The sequence below is a fragment of the Typopeltis vanoorti genome, chromosome 12 (genome assembly GCF_054136105.1).
Source record: "Typopeltis vanoorti isolate ZY-2024b chromosome 12, IOZ_Tvanoo_1.0, whole genome shotgun sequence".
Taxonomy (NCBI): domain Eukaryota; kingdom Metazoa; phylum Arthropoda; class Arachnida; order Uropygi; family Thelyphonidae; genus Typopeltis; species Typopeltis vanoorti.
Window position 1 is genome coordinate 69423153 of NC_143560.1, and position 20658 is coordinate 69443810.

Here is a 20658-nt window from a genome sequence, read left to right on the forward strand (position 1 = left end):
TCTTTTAGGAGGCTTCCTGAACAACTGGTGCCTACTACACTGCCACATCATGCTTGGAGGGAGGCCATGTAATGGTATGTAGGGGGCACTTTCAGGGACATGTTGTGGTTTGTAGATGAGATACTCTCTCTCTGTATGGGTGACATCTTCCAGATGTCTGTTTTCTTTCACTGCATTTTCCTCTTCTCTTTTTTCTCTTCAATTTTTGTAACATTAAATATGAAACAAAGTCTAAATAGGTATAGTATCTCTGCGGTTCACTAAAAAATAAACCACCCTCAAAAAAAAAATAATAAGAAGAAGAAATAATAAGAAAATAAAATAATTAAACTCAAAAATCAGACACACAAAAAAACCTTGATATTCACTTGATCAACATCCATGGCATCAACAGTAGCTTAAATGACATGCATCATCATCATCTTCAGTCATCCTAACCTGATATGTTTCTGAATGAACTTCAAATTTATACTAAATCAACCAGAGCTCATCTTAACTGTGCAAATCACACCCTTGATTCTTTCCACCATAAGGGAGGCGCTTGTGCATTCTGATATTCCATGCCATAGGATCCCTAATCTCGAATCTCACATTTTTGATCTCCTGTGTCTTGAAATTTCGTTGCCACATTTTGTTTCATTCATCTGCTGCATCTACCATTCTCCCGATTTTAAAAATAATTCTGATCTTTTTGACTTGCTATCTTCAAAACTCGATTGCATACAGTCAAAATTATCCAACAGTGAAGTAATCCTTCTTGGTGATTTCAATGTCCACAATTCTAATTGGCTCCCTTTTTCGAATTTCACCAACCAAAATGATAAAGAGGCAGAAATTTTTTTTCTGTAAGCAATGACTTAAAACAAATCATTCATGTTCTTACCAGAAGTCCTTAGAATCCTCTTCACTCATCTAACACTCTAGATCTTTTCTTAACTATTTCTCCTTCCAGGTACTCTATTTAAGTGACTGCTCCTCTTGCCAATTCAAACCACAATCTCATCAGTGTTTTGTATCTGATGGAATGAACTTCCTTCAGCCATTCAAAATCTCTAATACTCTGGCGTTACAACAATATTAAGTCGGAGGACTTGCATGACTTTTACTCCTCCTTTCCATGGGCAGACTAATGTTTTCTTTCTTCAGATCCAGATACCTGGATCTTGTATTTCTTGGATTTCTGTAATCTTGTTACAGAAATAATCTATATTGGAATGAAAATTTTAATTTCTCACTCTGTTCAAATTCTCCAACCCATATCTAAACCATGGTTATCCAAAAAGTGTGCCAGGGCTGTCCAAGAAAAGCAAACTGCTTTTCACAAATGACTTATGACTAAAACAAACTACTCAGTTGCCCACAATACTTGTAAAACTGCAATTAAAAGAACAAAGTCTAAATTCAACAAGGATAAATGTAGAAAACTTACTGCTTGTGCCACTGGCAATTGTGCCTTCTGGTACCTAGCCAAAGTCATTGGGTACAACTTTTATCCATCTGTGCTACCTAACAGTACAATTGTAACATTACCTAAAGACAAAGCTGATATCTTTACTTTATTCTTCTATTCAAACTCCTACATATGTGAATACAGTAAATTACTTCCTTCCTTGCCTAGAACATTGCATTTCATGAATCCTGTGACCTTCTGCCAAAAAGACATCGAAAGAATCTTGAACAACTTGGATACCACAAAGGTAGACAATCCTGATGGAATTCCACTCATTGTGCTCAATAGATGTGCTCCTGAAGTAATACTGTTCTTTATCTAATAGACATGCTTAGGTTTTGAACATTACTCATAACTTATTTTTAATGGTATTACAACAACAAATAAATTAAATAATAATAATAATAAAAAAGGATGCTTCTTAACTGGTTTATATTTTGCTGGATTTCAAATCAGCACCCTCAGGAAAAAAAAAAAAGTTATAGTTTACACACAATAATGGGCAAGTGAAGCAATTCAAACTATAACAGACAAAAGATATGTCATAATTTGACACCCTACCCCTAATGTTGTAAAAAAGAAGTATTACAGCTGTGTAGGAGTTGATCTTAAGATAACATTCTCCCAAATTTTTGGCAAATTAATGCAACGAACTGAACTTGTCCAGATTAGGAAAATCCTTCATAGCCATGGCTGACTTTAAAAATAATCTTTCTGTGACTTCTGTATAGCACATTTGTTTTCTTCCATCTAATCCTGTGTGAAGGAGTGTCCAAAACGTGGTCTGCTAGTCCAGACTTGACATAATAATAGTAGTGAATGTATTTTTTGTTCTCCAAGGCAGATATTAGCAGACCTTCTTGTCTGTTCATAGTAGGCCAAGTCACAGTTGCATGGAACTTTATACTCTCCATGATTATACTAGGAGGATGGAGTTTATCCTTAGGAGAGCAGATCGGAGCTAAATTAACATGTAGTAGTACTAAGGTTATATTTTATTACTACTTTGGCTATCTTTTGTGATGTATGTCGAACACAGAGAATAGGAATAATGGTGTTTTGTTCTTGTGTGTAGGAGGAGGGGAAGTGAGAGGAGCCATGTAGGATTTTATCTATGGTACTTCTGCTTTCCCCCCCCCCCCAGCTAACTATTACCATAGCTACATACAAACCCTTGGTGTGCTTACGCTATGTTGATGATGTGTTTGCCATTTGGTCCCATGGACAAGATACTTTCAATTATTTTGTTACCTACCTATAAAGCCAACACCCCAAAATTCACATCACAGTAGAAAAAGAATCTAATAACTACTAAAGAAAGAACCATATGGCTTCATTTTGGTAATGTAAAATTACACAGCAAAAGTGGATATTAAAAGAACATGACAGCTACCAAGCGCCTGTATGTTTACTTTTATTAGTGCATTTTTTAAAGGTTTCACTGGATGGCAGCTGTTCAAACTGGTTGGTTTTCTTCAGAGACCAGGAAGAAACCTTAAGAGAGCAAAACTTTTATTCAGTGCTAAAGAAATCAAATGTCATAGAAATGTATTTTTTGTAAGTGAACTCTTGGTTGGTGCATAAAAGTAATTGCTACAGAAAGAGCCATACAGCTTCATTTCAGTGATGTAAAATTACATAGAAAAGTGGATATTAAAGATCCAACATTATTTCAAAGCCAAATGTTTGTAGAAGCTTAAGAAAATTTCATAAAATTTGACGTGAGAGCTTACAAGAGTACAATCATCGGTATCAGAGTTACCTTAGCTTGCACTACTTAAAAGAATACGGCTGCTGCCCAAGTGCCCTAATAACTGTTTGCCTTCTCTTGACACATTAGTCAAGAAACCTAGCTTTTAAATGGTTCACTATCTTTTTGCATTTAGAGAAAGCCAACATCCCCCCCCCACACACACACACAGGAAGATATCTGCATAAACAATAGCATCATCATCATCCAGTCCAACAGTATGGTATTCTGTTAACATACACAGCTAGAGCTATTTGCTCTAATGATGCAGCTCTTTCCATTGAACTTAAATATCTTCAACACACCTTCCTTGCCAATGACTACAGTTCCTAAGAAATAGATAAAATACTATGTAGCCATCTGAATAAAACACAAATTACTCCTATTCCCTATATTTGAAGTACAGTTACACCCAGTAGTGAGCTATGGATTTTTTTAACAAAGGGCTCGCATCGTCGAGCAAAAAAAAAAAAAGCCTAACTTAGTGCTTATAATATTTATATTGTGACTTTGCAGAGCTTCTGACAGATATGATAATTCCTATAGGATATCAATCATTAATGCTAGATCTTTAAAAATTCCAAATTGAGAAGTAGGTTTAAAAAGCCCTTATATTTATTGTTCGATGCAAAATGCTTGCATAAAGCTGGGTAATTTCTCCACAAAGCAAGAGCCATTCGTAAACTGCCCATTGTGGTCCAAACACACGGCCAATCTTTAAAATTTTGATACCAAGGTCTTTTGCAATCGCATTTAATTCTCGTTGATTTTTTGGTGATGATTGATGATAAAAAGCGTACAATTTATCCATAAATATTTCAAATGATTTATTTCTTTAATGTTTTTTTATCGAATTGTCTAATGCTAAATGTAAACGATGAGCACAATGCCAAATCGCAACATTGGGAAATTTTTGTAGAAGTCTGATTGCAACACCCGATTTGTTTCCTAACATTACACTAGCTCCATCAGAACAAAATGCAATGAAATGATTTTTATATAGTTATCAGAAAATCCATATGAATTTAAAGTAGCAATTATAGTAGCATGTATACATTCCTACATTCCACTGTGGTATTTTCTAGTTCTACAAAGATTATTACACAAGAAGAATAAGGGGCTCGCAAATTTGAGAAAAATTTAACAAGGGCTCGGACGAGCCCCTTATAGCTCACAACTGATTACACCCCGAGTTACGTAACACGCAACTTACATAAATTTGCAGTTATGTAATAAATCTACTAGTGTGTATGAACATGTTTGTGGCTTTTTGCAGGTGCGTCTTTGACAGCCTTATTGCAGTATAGTAGTAGATGCCTCGCGTAGTTAGCTCAGTCACTTGCTATCACTGCTAGTTTCATTGTTTTTTTACCCTTAAAATGGAATGCAAACGAAGAACCTAATGCGCTGGTAATAAATCTAAAAAACTAAGGTCTGCAATTACTATAGAAGAAAAGTTGAAAATAATTCATATGTATGAAGGCAAGAAAATTCTATTAACAACAGCCCAGGAAATAAACCGACCTCTTTCGTGAAGTGAAGTGAAGTGAAGTGAAGGATAAAGTTCGCATTGTTGAAAGCACGAAAGGTGCGGTAGCATTGAAGGACACAATTATTACCAAGAAGAGGCTGGACCGATATCAGAGATGGAGAAATTGTTGTCTCACTGAATCGATCTGACATAGATGCAGATACCATTAAGTTTAGTGATTATCCAGGAGAAGGCTATGCCCTTATATAAGGATTTAAAAGAGCAGGCTAGCATCACGGATGCAGAGAGTACATTTAAAGCTAGTGCTGGATGGTTCGAAAGAGTCAAAAAACGTACAAATCTGCACAGCATCAAAATCACGGGTGAGGCAGCAAGTGCAGATACAGATGGGGCAAGTCGATTTCCTGAACTTCTGGCAGAAATAATTGAGGAAGGGGAATATTTGCCTGAGCAAATATTTAATGCAGATGAAACGGCTCTGTTTTGAAAGAGGTGCCAACACGGACATTTATTGCAAAAGAAGAAAAATCTATGCCTGGATTCAAGGTCGCAAAAGATCAGATCACTGTCATGATTGGTGGCAACATTTTTCAGAAGACTTAAATCTTAAACCGCTTACAGTGTACCATTCACAGACTGCACGCCTTTAAGAACATTGATGCGAATGTAATCTGGAAATCCAACACCAAGGCTATACGTGCACTGTTCGGAGACTGGTTCAATAACCACTTCGTTCACTAGGTGAAGGAATACTGTGCCGAGAAAGGAATACCGTTTAAAGTGCTTCTCCTCCTGGACAATGTCCCCGGTCACCCAGAAGAGTTGGATGACTTTCATCCCGACGTGAAAGTTGTTTACCTTCCTCCTAGAACTACCTCACTATTGCAACCTTTAAAGCCTACCATCTGTGGTGTATGTTTTCCCAAGCAATCAAGGCCATTGATAGTGGCAAGGGCATTACTCTACGTGATTTCTGGAAGAACTATAATATCCTTAACACTATCAAAAATATCGAGGTGGCTTGGGATGAAATCAACAAGACAAGACAACAATGAATGCTGTGTGGAAGAAACTGTGCCCAGAAATGGTCGATAATTTTAAGCGTTCTACAGAAGGAGAGCAAACAATGACTGATATGGGTGCTGAGTTGACACAAGAACTACAGCAGGCGACAGAGACGTGTGTGCAACTGGCACAGCAATCTACTCTGCACATGTTTGTGAGATGCCATTCACAACAAAGTCAAGATGACAACTCATACAACTACCCTCAGCTTTCAACATTGAAAGAGGTAAAACTTCCCACAGAAGAGCATTCCTTAGAACAGCCAACTTAGCCATCACAAGACATTTTTTTCTTTGAAAAGTGAATATTTCAGTTTATTTTTATATTCTTTTATATTATGTATTTTTCATAATATACATAATATAAAATGAAAAATATTAAAACTGGAAAATATCTGATTAATGGTAAAAAAATTAATGTAAGACAGCGGTATGAGTAGCCATTGAATTCTTTAATTATTGTATGTATGTAATTTACAAATTCGATTCATGTAAAATTCGAGTTACGTACAGGTTTATGGAACGCATTACTTACATAACTTGGGGTGTAACTGTATATCAAAAAAGGCAGCTAAACTACTTATCAAATATAACCTTCATACCACATTCAAATCACATGTTAAATTAGCAGATCTGATCTGATCTGATCTCCATCCCTTAGCAGGATTATTTTAGGGGATGGAGTAGCATATTGCTGATATGACTTGGCTTACTACTAACAGACAGGAAGACCTGCTAATATCTACCATGGAAAACATAAAAAATACGTTTGCTACCATTAATATGGAAATTCTAGAATGGCAGACCACACTTTGAACACTCCTTCACACAGGATTAGATGGAAGAAAACAAATGTGCTATACAGAAGTCATCAATGTTAGAAAGATTGTTTTTAGAATCAGTCATGGCTATGAAGTATTCTCCTAACCTGAACAAGTATGATTGCATTAATTTGCCAAAAATTTGGGAGACTTATATTAAGATCAACTGCATAGCAGTAATTAGACAACATCAAATTAGGACTTTAGATCTTTTGTCCATTACAATGCTTCTCAACAAGTTGCTATCGCTTGAACTACCTTCGTTATGTAAATTGACTGCAGTTTTCTCTCAGATCAATCCCTATGTATCATGATGGATGGTGCTCTCTCCTCAGACTTTCCTGTTGTTACGTCGTTGTTTTCTTATATTTTTATTGTAAAACTTACTACTTCTTTAATTTCTTTCTAAATAAAATTTTTATCTTACTTTAAAACTCCAATCAAGTTCTTATCTGCTGCACCTTTTCTATAACCTTCCGTGGCCTATCCTTCAAATTTTGAAATGTGTGCAAAACTTAAACAAAGAGAATACCTCAGGCTAGAGCCAATTTCTCCCTGATCAAAATTCTAAGGTCAAGTACTTTTCGGAATTAAGAACATTTATTTTGTTCAGCTGCACCATCTTAATTCCTATACAACAGAGAATTTCTTGTCAGAGATTTGACCTACAGATTACTATGATTTCAAAATTAAACAAGTTCTCAGTAATCTTTCTAAATAGCAGTCATAACTGTTTCCCGCACTTTCTACAAATACAGGTTCTATAATTTTAGCAGGTGATGCATTGACTCAAATGATCAGACATGTATTTTGGGTTAAGAAATAAAGAAATTTTTTCATACTGAATACAATACATGTTAATCAAAACTTAGTAAATAAGTTAAACTAACACACAACTTCAAATTTACAAAAGATATTTCACATCAGATGACATTAACAAAATTCTAATCTGCCCACAGCCTGATTAACACAAATAAGTGGATTTTAGTCTCACTTCCTCCTTAATAAACTCCAATACAATACATCGACCTTAAATTAACAATAATGCTTGGAACTTTACGCTTCTAATACTAAAGATCTTTGTTAAAGGAATAGGTGCTAAAGTTCTGAATTCTGCTTTAACGAGGCCGATTTACAAGAAATCACACACAGTGGCTTCACCTGGCTTTTAAGATATTATATAATTAGACATAAACTCTACTTTACCGGCCTGACGAATTCAATTAGAAGATACTTCTCATACTGTTCCTTTAGACTTTCTTAAGATTGCATCCTTGTCTTTCGATCCTTTATTCCTTGTCTAGACCAGTCAGTAATTCTTCGGACACATGTTTCCTTCTAACCTAATGCCCAGGAACCCATCAGACGAAAAGGTGCACTTGGAGCTACTCGAAACCTTGGTGTTCGCTGTTCGTCTCATTGCATGGAATACTATGCTTGGACAAGCCTGCTACTTAGCCACGTCGTCGCCACAGAACGACGCCTACTAGATCCCATCAAGTCGAAGCTACGACTCACGGAAAACCAGGGGACAGCAAACACCCAAAACCTGAACAAGCTGAAAATCAACTACCAAAAAGCGAAAAGCCTCGAACTAGCGTCGCTAAAACTTTTATAGGCTCCGTGTCTGTTCTCCCTATTATGTCATTGATTTTGCAGATGCCACCCAATTTTTTCACATCGCACCTTCTCATTTCATTGCGTCTTCATGATACATGTGCCTTCGGTTCATATCGCAATCACCCGTGGTCATGTTATTAATCGGATTACGATTGTTTATGCTAAACTTCGACCTTCTAGTTACAAAGTCACCTTTACAATACCTTATTTTCTTTTCATTATTTAAGGACCATTTACAAAATTATACAAAAAATTTACATGAAGGGACTATTAATACTATATGTACAAAGATTCAACTATTATCTATTTACAAGTCTTTTTTTTTTTCCTAGGAAGATGTTGCATTTCAGTTAAATTCCGAATGAAATACTCACAGACAAATTAAGGGTTTCATTCCAGATTTAACACTGTCAATGCCAGTTTCCTTCGGGGCTCTGTCATTTCATCCATCCTCTTCATGATTTATATAAATGACCTGCTCTCACTGACTGTAAACCCTATTAATAGTTTTATTATTATCACCCTAAGACCACATAGAGTCAAAGACACATCTAGGAAGTCCTTTGTTATACACAACTTCTTGATAGCACACTCTATATGTCCTATGACAAGCCCTGTAGTGCTCAAACATCTCAGTATCCTTGATCGTGGTGAAAACAACCCAGTCAACTTCAATGCTTCCAAAATTTTCCATGACAAATAGCTCAGATTTTCTCCACGTAATTTTGATTATGCTCAGCTCAACAGTGAAGACCAAATCTCTCTTCTCAAACTGACTCCTTACTCCAAACCTTTCCTGGATCAATCATATCACTTCTATAGCATCATCAGCTTCCAAAAAACTCAGCATCCATTGCTGCTCCAATAGGTACTTCTCTAATGAACAGATATTTACCCTAAATTGTTCATATTTGGTCTAATGTATTAAAACTGTAAACTTTATTAATAAGAGACCATACGATTTAATGAATAAAATACAAATTGCCAACCAGTTTCACTAGCTACTGTCTAGCATTATCAAGGCTGTACTGCTGTAAATGCAAATGCACCAAGTTACATGACTACAGAAGCGTTAGTACCTATTAGGCCATTACATTTGATAATTCTCATTTGGAAGTGTCAGAATCCGGTACATGACCACATGTTGTGTGGTTTTTCACGTATTGTAGATCTGTTAAGCTGAGAGAATTGATGAGATTTTTCCATATGTCTTTAAGAATAGCACCCTGATTTCTATTTAAATTGTTGCCTGTGCATAGCACCACTGTTGATTCTTTAAAAGTTCTGCGTCTGTAGTCATCCTCGATGTAAGGCATAGAGCTGTTTTTCCAGCCTATAACATAATTGGATGTCGAAAAATGGTGAGCTAAACCTGATGTGATTATTCTGCTGTGATTTACGTCTCCCACATGTTCTTTCTGTCTAATTTCAAGAATTCGAGAGGTCTGTCCAATGTACGATAGGCCACAGATGCATGGAATTACATATACTCCAGGATGTTTGAAGAATGGGACTTCATCTTTAGGTGATCTTAAGACCTGTCTAATCGTAGCAGTTGGTGTAAAAACCACTCTGATGTTATGAGCTTTTAACATTCTAACTAATTTTGTGGATACTGAACTAATATATGGAATCACTGCTGTGTACACATATTGGGAATCAGTTACACGTTTTTGGAGGTTGTCTTTCAATACAAATTTGTTTAAAATGTTGGTGGGGTATCCATTCAGAGATAGAGTCTTAGCTATTTGCGATAGTTCTAACCGTACATCATCTTCTTCAGAAATAAACTTTAAGGCTCTAGTGCGGAGCATATGAATGATACTGTGTTTTTGTGATCAATGATGGTCTGAAGAATAATGTAGATATCTTCCTGTATCTGTGGGTTTCTTGTAAATGGACAGTTGGACATTGTTATATTCTCTCTTCACCAGTATGTCAAGAAAGGGAAGTTCATTGTTCTTCTCTAGTTCCATAGTAAATTTGATCTTATTGCGTAGTTTGTTGATTTTATTAAGAAACACTAGTAAGTATTCCATGATATCTTTCCATATGATGAACACGTCATCGACATATCTCCCCATATCCAAGGTATAGGTGAAATGTTGGAAAAAATATCTTTTTCAAGTTTTTCCATAAATAGGTCTGCGCATGGTGGTGACAGGGGGCTACCCATGGCTACACCTTCTGATTGTTTGTATACAATGTTATTTACTATGAAGAAATTTGATTTCAGGCAATGATGGAACAAATGGGTGATGTCCTGAGAGATCCTTTAGAATGTTGACCACCTCATCAACCGGAACGTTGGTGAATAGGGACACAACATCTAGACTTGCCATAATGTCAGTTTGTGAAATTGTGACTGTTAATTTTTTCAACAAATTGTTGACAATTGTTAATATAGGTCTCTATTTGTCTGATATGTTCTTTCATTAAATTAGCAAGATGTTTTGCTAGTAGGTAGGTAGGTAGGTGAGGATCTTCCATCCACAATTGGACGTAGCGGTACGTTTGTTTTGTGAATCTTCAGCACGACATAAAGGCATGGAGTAATGGGGTGTAAGGATTTGAGTTGTCTTTTTAGTTCTTCCGACCAACTGGTCATGTTTTGGATAAGAGTGTTTGCCTCAAGATGATCACTCATGATGGGATTCTTATCTAAGATTTGGTAAGTGGTACTGTCCGATGGTAACCAGTTGATCTTACTGAAGTAATCTTTCGAATTTAGAATGACTGTTGAATTGCCTTTATCCGCTTTTGTGATTATAATATCTTTGTTGTTCCATAAATTGCCATTTTATCATGTGGAGTAGTGTTAGGGCACGCTGCTACGTCTAAATGTGGATGGAAGATCCTCACCTACCTTACTAGCAAAACATCTTGCAAATTTAATGAAAGGACATATCAGACAAACAGAGACCTATATTAAAAATTCTCAACAATTGTTGAAAAAATTAAGACAGTCTCAATTTCACAAACTGACATTATGGCAGGTCTAGATGTTGTGTCCCTATTCACCAAAGTTCCGGTCGATGAGGTAGTCAACATTCTAAAGGATCTCTTCCCTCAGGACATCACCCATTTGTTCCATAATTGCCTGAAATCAAATTTCTTTATAGTAAATAACATTGTATACAAACAATCAGAAGGTCTAGCCATGGGTAGCCCCCTGTCACCACCATGTGCAGACCTATTTATGAAAAAACTTGAAAAAGATATTTTTTCCAACATTTCACCTATACATAATAAATTTAGTTTAATCCTTTATCCAAGTGTGAGCAAACAAAGTTTGCTCCTGAAAGTATCTTCAGGACTGGGGTAAGATGGTAAAACACCTGGGCACTCCTTGCAAAGGTGGAGCAAGTTACCAACACTCCTATCTCGGTATCTCCCATAATGCAAAACACATCTCCTTGCGGATATGTCTAATGTTATGCATTATGGGAAGGGCCACAACTCAGACTAGTTTTGACCTTTATTGAGGTCTCTTCAGTGGGAGCCAGGCCCAAGTGGAGATACCAGGCAGAAGCATTAGCAGGTCATCTCCACCTATAGGAGTTGCCAAATGGTGTGCTACCCTTTTTTAATAAATTATTCTGGATTTAGAGAAAGATGTTGAAAGTTTATTTTTCACTTGGTTAGAGTGAAAGGAGTGCCCTGTGTTGTACCACCTTACCCCAGTCCTGAAGATACTTTCAGGTGCAAACTTTGTTTGCTCACACTTGGATAAAGGATTAAACTAAATTTATTATACTGTAACCAAGTGAAAAATAAACTTTCAACATTTCACCTACACCTTTGATATGGTTGAGATATCTCAATGACATGTTCATCATATGGAAAGATATCATGGAAAACCTACTAGTGTTTCTTAACAAAATCAACGAACTACGCAATAAGATCAAATTTACTATGGAACTGGAGAAGCACAATGAACTTCCTTTTCTTGACATACTGGTGAAGAGAGAATATAACAATGTCCAACTGTCCATTTACAAGAAACCCACAAATACAGGAAGATATCTACATTATTCTTCAGACCATCATCGATCACAAAAACACAGCATCATTCATATGCTCCGCAATAGAGCCATAAAGTTTATTTCCAAAGAAGATGATGTATGGTTAGAACTGTCGCAAATAGCTAAGACTCTATCTCTGAATGGATACCCCACCAACATTTTAAACAAATTTGTATTCAAAGACAACCTCCAAAAACGTGTAACTGATTCCCAATATGTGTACACAGCAGTGATTCCATATATTAGTTCAGTATCCACAAAATTAGTTAGAATGTTAAAAGCTCATAACATCAGAGTGGTTTTTAAACCAACTACTATGATCAGACAGGTCTTAAGATCATCTAAAGATAAAGTCTCATTCTTCAAACATCCTGGAGTATATGTAATTTTATGCATGTGTGGACTATCGTACATTGGACAGACCTCTCGAAGTCTTGAAATAAGGCAGAAAGAACATGTGGGAGATGTAAATCACAACAGAATAATCACATCATGTTTAACTCACCATTTTTCGACATCCAATCACGTTATAGACTGGAAAAACAGTTCTATGCCTTACATCGAGGATAACTATAGACACAGAACTTTTAAAGAATCAGCAGTAGTACTATGCACAGGCAGCAATTTAAATAGAAATAGGTGCTATTCTTAAAGATATATGGAAGAATCTCATCAATTCTCTCAGCTTAACAGAACTACAATAAGCCAAAAACCACACCATACGTGGTCAAGTACCGGATTCTGACTAACGCATGTGCACTTCCAAATGAGAATTATCAAACGTAATGGCCTAATAGGTACTAACGCTTCTGTATTCATGTAACTTGGTGCATTTGTATTTACAGTAGTACAGCTTTGATAATGCTAGACAGTAGCTAGTGAAACTGGATAGCAATTTGTATTTTGTTCATTAAATTGTATGGTCTCTTATTAATGAAGTTTTCAGTTTTAGATAAATCCGAAATCCAATTGGAATACTGCTGTCATGTATGGGGTGGTGCCCCTAAGACCACCCTAAAAATTCTGGATGCTGTTCAGAAAAGAGAAATCCAGTTGCTAAATGATACTTCACTTACAGACTAGACTCTCTTCAGCCACTTTCCCATAAAAGATCAGTTTCTGCATAGTGCATCTTCTATAGATATTTACATGAGCATCATTCAGCAGAACTAGCATCTGTTGTGCCATCATGTCTGCCACATCTACAGGAACTCGTGCTTTAGCTACTCAACATCCCTTTACAGTCAAATTGCATACTAACTGAATCTGCTGCTCTCAGTCATCTTCCATTCCTTTCACTTCAATTTTGTGGAACAGCCTTCCCCACAAGACATTTCCAAAGGACTACAATCGCCAAAAGTTCAAGAAGAATATAAGCAGATTACTCTATTCCCGGTCCACACACAGCTTTTGCTATAGGCTCTTCTGCCTTTCGTGTGTGGGAGAAATACATATAAACTAAGGGTCTCTTTTTATGAGGTTTGAAGTTATGCACTGCATAACTTCAAAACTATGTACTGTTGACCACAATGAACAGTGTGTTGCAGCACATTCTGGCATAACGTGAGTAACATGTAAGTCAGTGAGTGTCCGTGAAGTATAATTTTGCATGTGAGTAAGTGTTTGTCTTTTATTATCATAAGTCTAAATTTTGCTAATTTTTATTTTAAAGATTTAATTTGGCCCAGTGGAGAAAAAAAAGCACCAAAGAAATTGCTTTTCTTTGGAAATGAAAATTGCAATTTTAGATCTCTTAGCAAAAGGAGAGGGATTAACGGTGATTGGTAATCATTTTACTTTAGGCGCATCTACTATAAGTGCAATCAAAAAGAATGAAGTCGCAATAAGAAAATCTGTCATTTCTGGCACAAAACTAACTGTCAAATTATCATCGTACTCAAGAGATGCTTTATTAAAAAAAATGGAACAAGCGCTAGTAATTTTGGTTGAAGAATTAACTTGAAGAAGAATTCCTATAAGTGGTTATTTAATTAAACAAAAAGTTCTTTGATTTTATGAACAGATGAAGCAACTGGAGTCATCTACTTCCGCTTCCCAGGCTGATAAATAATTTTTGGCTAGCAAAGGATGGCTAACTGGGTATTTAAAAAGGAATGCACTTCATAATGTGAAGATTACAGGAAGATGATAGATAATGTCCCAATCAAGTATTTAACGCTGACGAAACAGGATTGTTTTGGAAGAACATGCCTATTCAAACTTCCATCGCAAAGTCTGAGAAAAAAGCAAGTGGATTGAAAGCAAGCAAAAATTGATTAACGTTGTTACTTTGTAGCAATGCATCAGGGGATTGAATGTTGAAACCCCTCCTAGTAAATCAATCTCTAAGACCACGTGCTCTAAAAGGCAAAGATCTAAAACAGCTGCTGGTACATTGGATGGCTAATACAAAGGCCTGGGTAACAACTGATGTATTTACTGAATGGTTCAATAATTGCTTTGTACCAGAAGTGGAAATATACATGAAGCAAAAAGCTCTTGATTTTAAAGTTTTATTAATTGCTGACAATGCACTAAGTTATCCGCATTTAGAACATCCAAATGTGCCGGTAGTGAACAATACAAGCATTATTCAGCAATTAGAGCAAAGCACAATTGCTACTTTTAAAAAATATTACATTAAGCACACTTTTCAATTTATATTGGATAAACTAGAAAATGAATCATTAACAGTAACTGACATTTGGAAAAAATTTTCTATTTTGGACTGTTTAAATCATGTTGCATCTGCTATCGCTGAAATAAGACCACAAACTTTAAATGCCTGCTGGAAAGCAGCTTGGCCTGGATGTGTTGAAAACAGTGCAACCATTCAAACATCTACATTATCAGTTGAAATCATTACTTTGGCACATGAAATTGGTGGAGAAGGTTTTGATACATTTAGCCAGAATGATGTAGACGAATTGCTTGTGGTAATGCCTTAAGTGACGATGATATTGGATATCGATTAGCTTTAGATATCATCAAAGACCCAGAAAACGATAGTGAAGTGGAAGAAAAACCAGTTCCCCCCACTGCAAATATAATTTGAGGTCTTGAACTGTGCAATAAATTGGAAAATCATTTTCTTGTTAATGACACAAATTCTGATCGAGCCATTAAATTCCAATGTAAGGCTGAAGAACTGTATGCCTGGATATCGCAAGCTGTATAAAAAATTAGTAAAATCATCATCGCAAAGTTTAATCATTGTTACACTGTCAGAAGAAAAAAATCAGCACAGAACGAGGGTGAAGCTAATTCTGTTTGTGAAGAACCATTGCCTTTACCATACAGATCTGATGCGCTGACTATCTCTTCTAGTGATGAAAGTGATTTCGCACCAGTTCACAAACGCTGCTGAATATTGTCTAATAGCGACAATAATTCCAATGAAAAAATTAAAACGTATCCCTAATTTTTCAACGTAAGTTAGGTCTTTTTTGTGTGATTTTTTATATGCGGTTTTCTGTGGAAAGCATCTACTGCATAAAAAAGAGACCCGACTGTATATATAAAATAATAATAATAAATAAAATAAAGGACTAATTAGAAGAAACTGAGATTATAACAAGAAATTAGCCACGAAGTTTTAGTAAGTTTTTTGCTATATGGCAAATTACAAAAAAAAAAAAAAAAAAAAAATGACTACATAAAACTAATCACAATTACAAGGTTGCTTAAGGGTCAAAGATAGATTACTGGGAGGAGGCCTCCATGTAGCAATTTAAGGATGGGGAAGAAGTGAGTGAGGTTTTGACCTAATGTTCAATCCTGACCTTCTTTTGGTACATCCCATTAATAGGGAGGTATGTACTTGGATACTGAACAAATGAGGAAGGACTGGCAATTTTGTATTTGGTTGACAAAACTGGCTTGAACCAAAATAAACGGATGATACAATATGATGGAATTTCATGCTGGCTTGTGCATTCAACATGCTATCCAAGTTCTTTCCTGCTGTTCTTGTCAGAAAAACAGGGCAAACAGCAAAAAGTCAGCTACTGGAATGAACTCCAATTCAACATCAGCAGAATTCAAGATTAGCACCATCAACGTATCATTGGAAAAGAAATGGAACTAGCAGAAAAAATTGATTGGATAGGTACCAGATTGACATAAAAAACTTAGAAACAAGGAAGACAAAAACCAGATTTTTCTAAGCAACAAATGCAATATGTTATATTCAGGCAAAAACGATCAGAGGAAAAGAAGGGGTGGCTAAAGCATAGCATTCAATATTAAATACGAGAATAATCTTCTGGAATGCCAAGTAATATCATATAGAGTAATGTAGAATGGAGAATTGGATAATAAAACTTACTCGTGCCTATGGTCCCACAGAATATTCTATTAAGCAAGAAGTAAAGAATTTTGTGAGGCATTAGAGAAGAAAAAAGAAAAGAGAAAAATGAGAAGTTGGTCCATGTTGGAGAATACAGAATGATAAATACTTCTCAATTTCTGTTCAGCACATGGACCTATTATTAACACCATGTTCTACCATAATGACATTCTAACCTAACTAAACAGAATAATGGCTGTAATAAATATGGCTATCATATGAATATCAGCAATAAAAAAGACAAAGACTATGAAAATAGACAGGAACACTGTAAACAACTACATTCTTAATGGAAAACCTAGAAAATAAGTGCGGTTCGGCGGTTCGTTGGTCTAGGGATATGATTATCGCTTAGAGTGCGAGAGGTCCCGGGATCAAATGTCGGATGAGCCCATGAAATTTTTGCAGAGGTGGCCTCTTGTGGGAATGGGTACTTGGGAGAAGGGGGACGACATCAGCTAACACTGAGCCCAGTGGAGTCTTGAGGGGATAATGCCTGGCATAGAAACTACGGCATTTATATGCTTTATACTAATGCCAGGAGTATCCAGAATAAAGGAGAGAAATTGGTGGCGCAAATAGCATCAGCCTGGCTAAAAATTACTGGGATCACTGAGAAGTGGTTGACAGAAGAGGATATAATGACAGGAATAGAAGTTGCTGGGTGCACCATTTTTCGGCAGGATAGGAAGGGAAAACGTGGTGGTGGAGTACTGCTTATGATAAGTGACGACCTATGTTCTCTAAGAGTGAGGACTTTGGAAGGCAGTGGCACTAATGATTTTGAAAACATATGGTGTGAGGTAGAGGTGGGAAAGACAGGATATTTAGTGGGGTGTTGCTACAGACCCAGCAGCATAGAGGGTGGGGACCAGGAAATGTTTAGACAGTTGAGTTTGGTAAGTGCAAGAAGAATAATCGTTATGGGAGATTTTAATTACAGTAATATAAATTGGGGAGAGGAAGATGCATGTAGCAATAAGGGAATGGAATTTCTAGAATTCTTGAGGGACAAATGTCCTAGGCAACATGTAATAGAGGGAACAAGAGGTTCAAGAGTTTTGGTTTTGGTTATAGCATCAGAAGAGTTGATAATAACTGAGATGACATCTCTCCCACCATTTGGAGAGAAGTGACGATATGGTTTTGACTTGGAAAATGAATAGACATGCAGGAGTATCAAAGAGAAGGGGACGTATGTGGAATTATAAGACAGGTGATTATAACAGTCTAAGACATCAACTTGGGGAAGTTTCATGGAGGGAGAAATTGGAAGGCCAGGATATCATTAGTGTGTGGGAAATTATGAAAGAAGATTTGTTGGCAGCAATGGTAAGTTGTATACTACGAGTGAACAAGAGGACACAATTTGGAGTAAAGTGGATGACAAACAATATTAAACAGGAATTGCATGCGAAAAAGAGGCTGTGGAAGAGATATAAGGAGACAGGTGAAGAGAAGATGCATGAAGAGTATAAGATACAGGCTAGAAGAGTGACTAGTGTGGTAAGGAAAACGAAACTGGAATATAAGAGGAGATTGGCCCTAAGATCCAAAGAAAATCCTAGGGAATTTTTTTAGATATGTGGCCAGTAGGAGGAGAAATGACTGTGGAAGAATGATATTGTGGAATAAAAATGGGAATAGAGTGACTGATGCAGAGGACATAGTGGAATTGTTCAATGAAAACTTTATTGGAGTATTTCATCCTGGAGGAGTCAGTTTTAATGCTAGAGGGATTGGGCAGGTTCGAGGTTTAGAGGTATAGGAGGAGAGTGTGTTTCAAATACTGAATACTCTGGATGTCAGTAAAGCTATGGGACTGGATGGTATTTCACCACGAGTTTTGAGAGAATTTGCTAGAGAACTGACAGTGCCTTTGACCTGGCTTTTCAATGAAAGTCTGGCTGCAGAAAAGGTGCCCATGGAATGGAAGGAAGGTAAGATAGGGGCATTGCATAAGGGCAGTAGCAGACTGGAAGTGTCTAATTATAGGCCAGTTTGTGTGTCATCAGTAGCTAGTAAGATCTTGGAGAAAGTAGTGAAGGATCGTATACAGCATTGGACAGATGAGGGTAATGTTATCTGTGAGAGTCAACATGGATTTGTGAAGGGGCGCTCTTGTTTTAGCAATATGCTAGTCTTTTATGATAAAGTTACAAGAGCATTACATGAGGGAGAGGCATATACTGTTATTTTCTTAGACTCAGCGAAGGCATTTGACAGGGTGCCACATGATAAGCTGATATTTAAATTAAAGCACATGGGTCTGGATGTCAGCTTGGTTAACTGGATTCAGGATTGGCTGTCCGATAGGTATCAGAGAGTTGTGTATGGTGGGGCAATTTCAAGGAAGCAGAGGGTAACAAGTGGGGTCCCACAGGGCTCAGTACTGGCACCTATATTGTTTAACCTTTATATCAACAACATTGTCAGTGGATTGCAAGGGGGATATTCAGTTGTTTGCGAATGATGCAAAGCTGGGAAGGATTATTAATAATAGTACAGATGCGGCAGCCCTGCAAGAGGATTTGAATAAGATAGATAGATGGGCAAATGAATGGGGGTGTCAGTTTAATGCAGCAAAGTGTAAGGTCGTGAGGTTTGGGAAACATCGATAGGACACTGCATACTCTATGGGAGGAGTTATACTGGGGGAAGTAGGGGAGACAAAAGATCTGGGGTTGATGATTGATAGAAACCTGAAATTTAGGGGACATATTGCAAAGGTGATGAAGGTAACACAGAGGATTGCTGCAATAATGAGAAGGACACTGACCTGCAGCGATAAAAGTTATCATTCCGTTGTATAAGACCCTGATTCAGACCACACTTAGATTATTGTTCTCAGATTCGGTCCCCAGGATTTGAAGGGGATAAATTAACTGTGGAAAGAATACAAAGGCGGATAACAAAGATGGTTTCAGGACTGTACAATGATAGTTATGAGGATCGGCTGAGGGAATGTGGACTGCAGAGTTTGGTGGATAGAAGAAGGAGAGGTGATAGGATTGAGACTTTTAAACTGTTGAGAGGTGGTTACAGGGTTGACACTGGGAGTTGTTTCTCTTGGTTGAACAGCGGGAAGGAGTGATGACAAGAGGCCATCCCTGGAAGTTACGAAAGGAATCTGTGAGCAAGAGGGTGAGGAGTGGTTTCTTTGCATGGAGGGTAGTTGAACCATGGAATATATTGCCTGATGGAGTGGTGAGAGTGAGAACGGTCAATGAGTTTAAAGAGTGTTATGATAGACTTTGTGTTTGTTACGAAGGACCTCCCACGATGAGTCTTTTGACTCCATGGAGGCCTGAATATTAATAATAAAAAATAATAAAGTAAAAAGCCCCCCCCCCCACACACACACAACTTGCTGATACCTTTATGCTAGCCGTTCAACTATCCAACTCACTAGTCTATCATCCAATCCCCAACTACTTCACTTTAGTGACCAACTTGTGGTGTTGGCAATCTATTAAAAGCCTTTGCACAATTTAAGCATACCATTGTATATGCATTTCTCTTGTCCAATTTTAACAATCAAGTTTGTAAAACATGACCTCTCTTTAACAAAACCATGCCAACAAGCATAAAGAATACCACTGTTTCAAACCCACTTTTATATCCTATATCTCACAAACCTCTGCAATACTTTAATTCCTACTCCAGATATACAGATTATCCTATAATTTGTTGCATTAGCCCCCATTACCACTTTTGTGAAGTGGAACAATTCTTTCTGCCTTTCTTCCACTCCTTTGGGACTTGTTAAGCTCTTGTTAAACAGGTAACCCGAGGTTGATGCTAACTCCCTAGAACATTCCCTCAAAACATGTGGTGATATATCATCAGGTTCTATTGCTCTTATTGAAATCTAGCTTACTTAATTCCTCATATATCTCTTGCTCATTCAACATTAAGTCTTCTCTCATTTCATTTTCTACACTTGAGCTTATGAATAAACATCCTGCGGAGGACATAGTTGATTGAGGTGGTCAATGAACAGTTCATCAGGGTGTTTCATGCTTGGTGTTACCAATCTCCCACTTTCATCCAGTCACAACTGGATAGCATCTTAACATAATCATTCT

At 36.9% G+C, this 20658-nt stretch overlaps 1 protein-coding gene across 2 annotated transcripts in view; it reads right to left on the reverse strand.

Annotated features, from left to right (window-relative positions):
- The window catches only part of LRR (capping protein regulator and myosin 1 linker 1 leucine rich repeat protein), a 917109-nt gene that overhangs the window by 474424 nt on the left and 422027 nt on the right, over positions 1–20658 (reverse strand). The window lies entirely within an intron of this gene.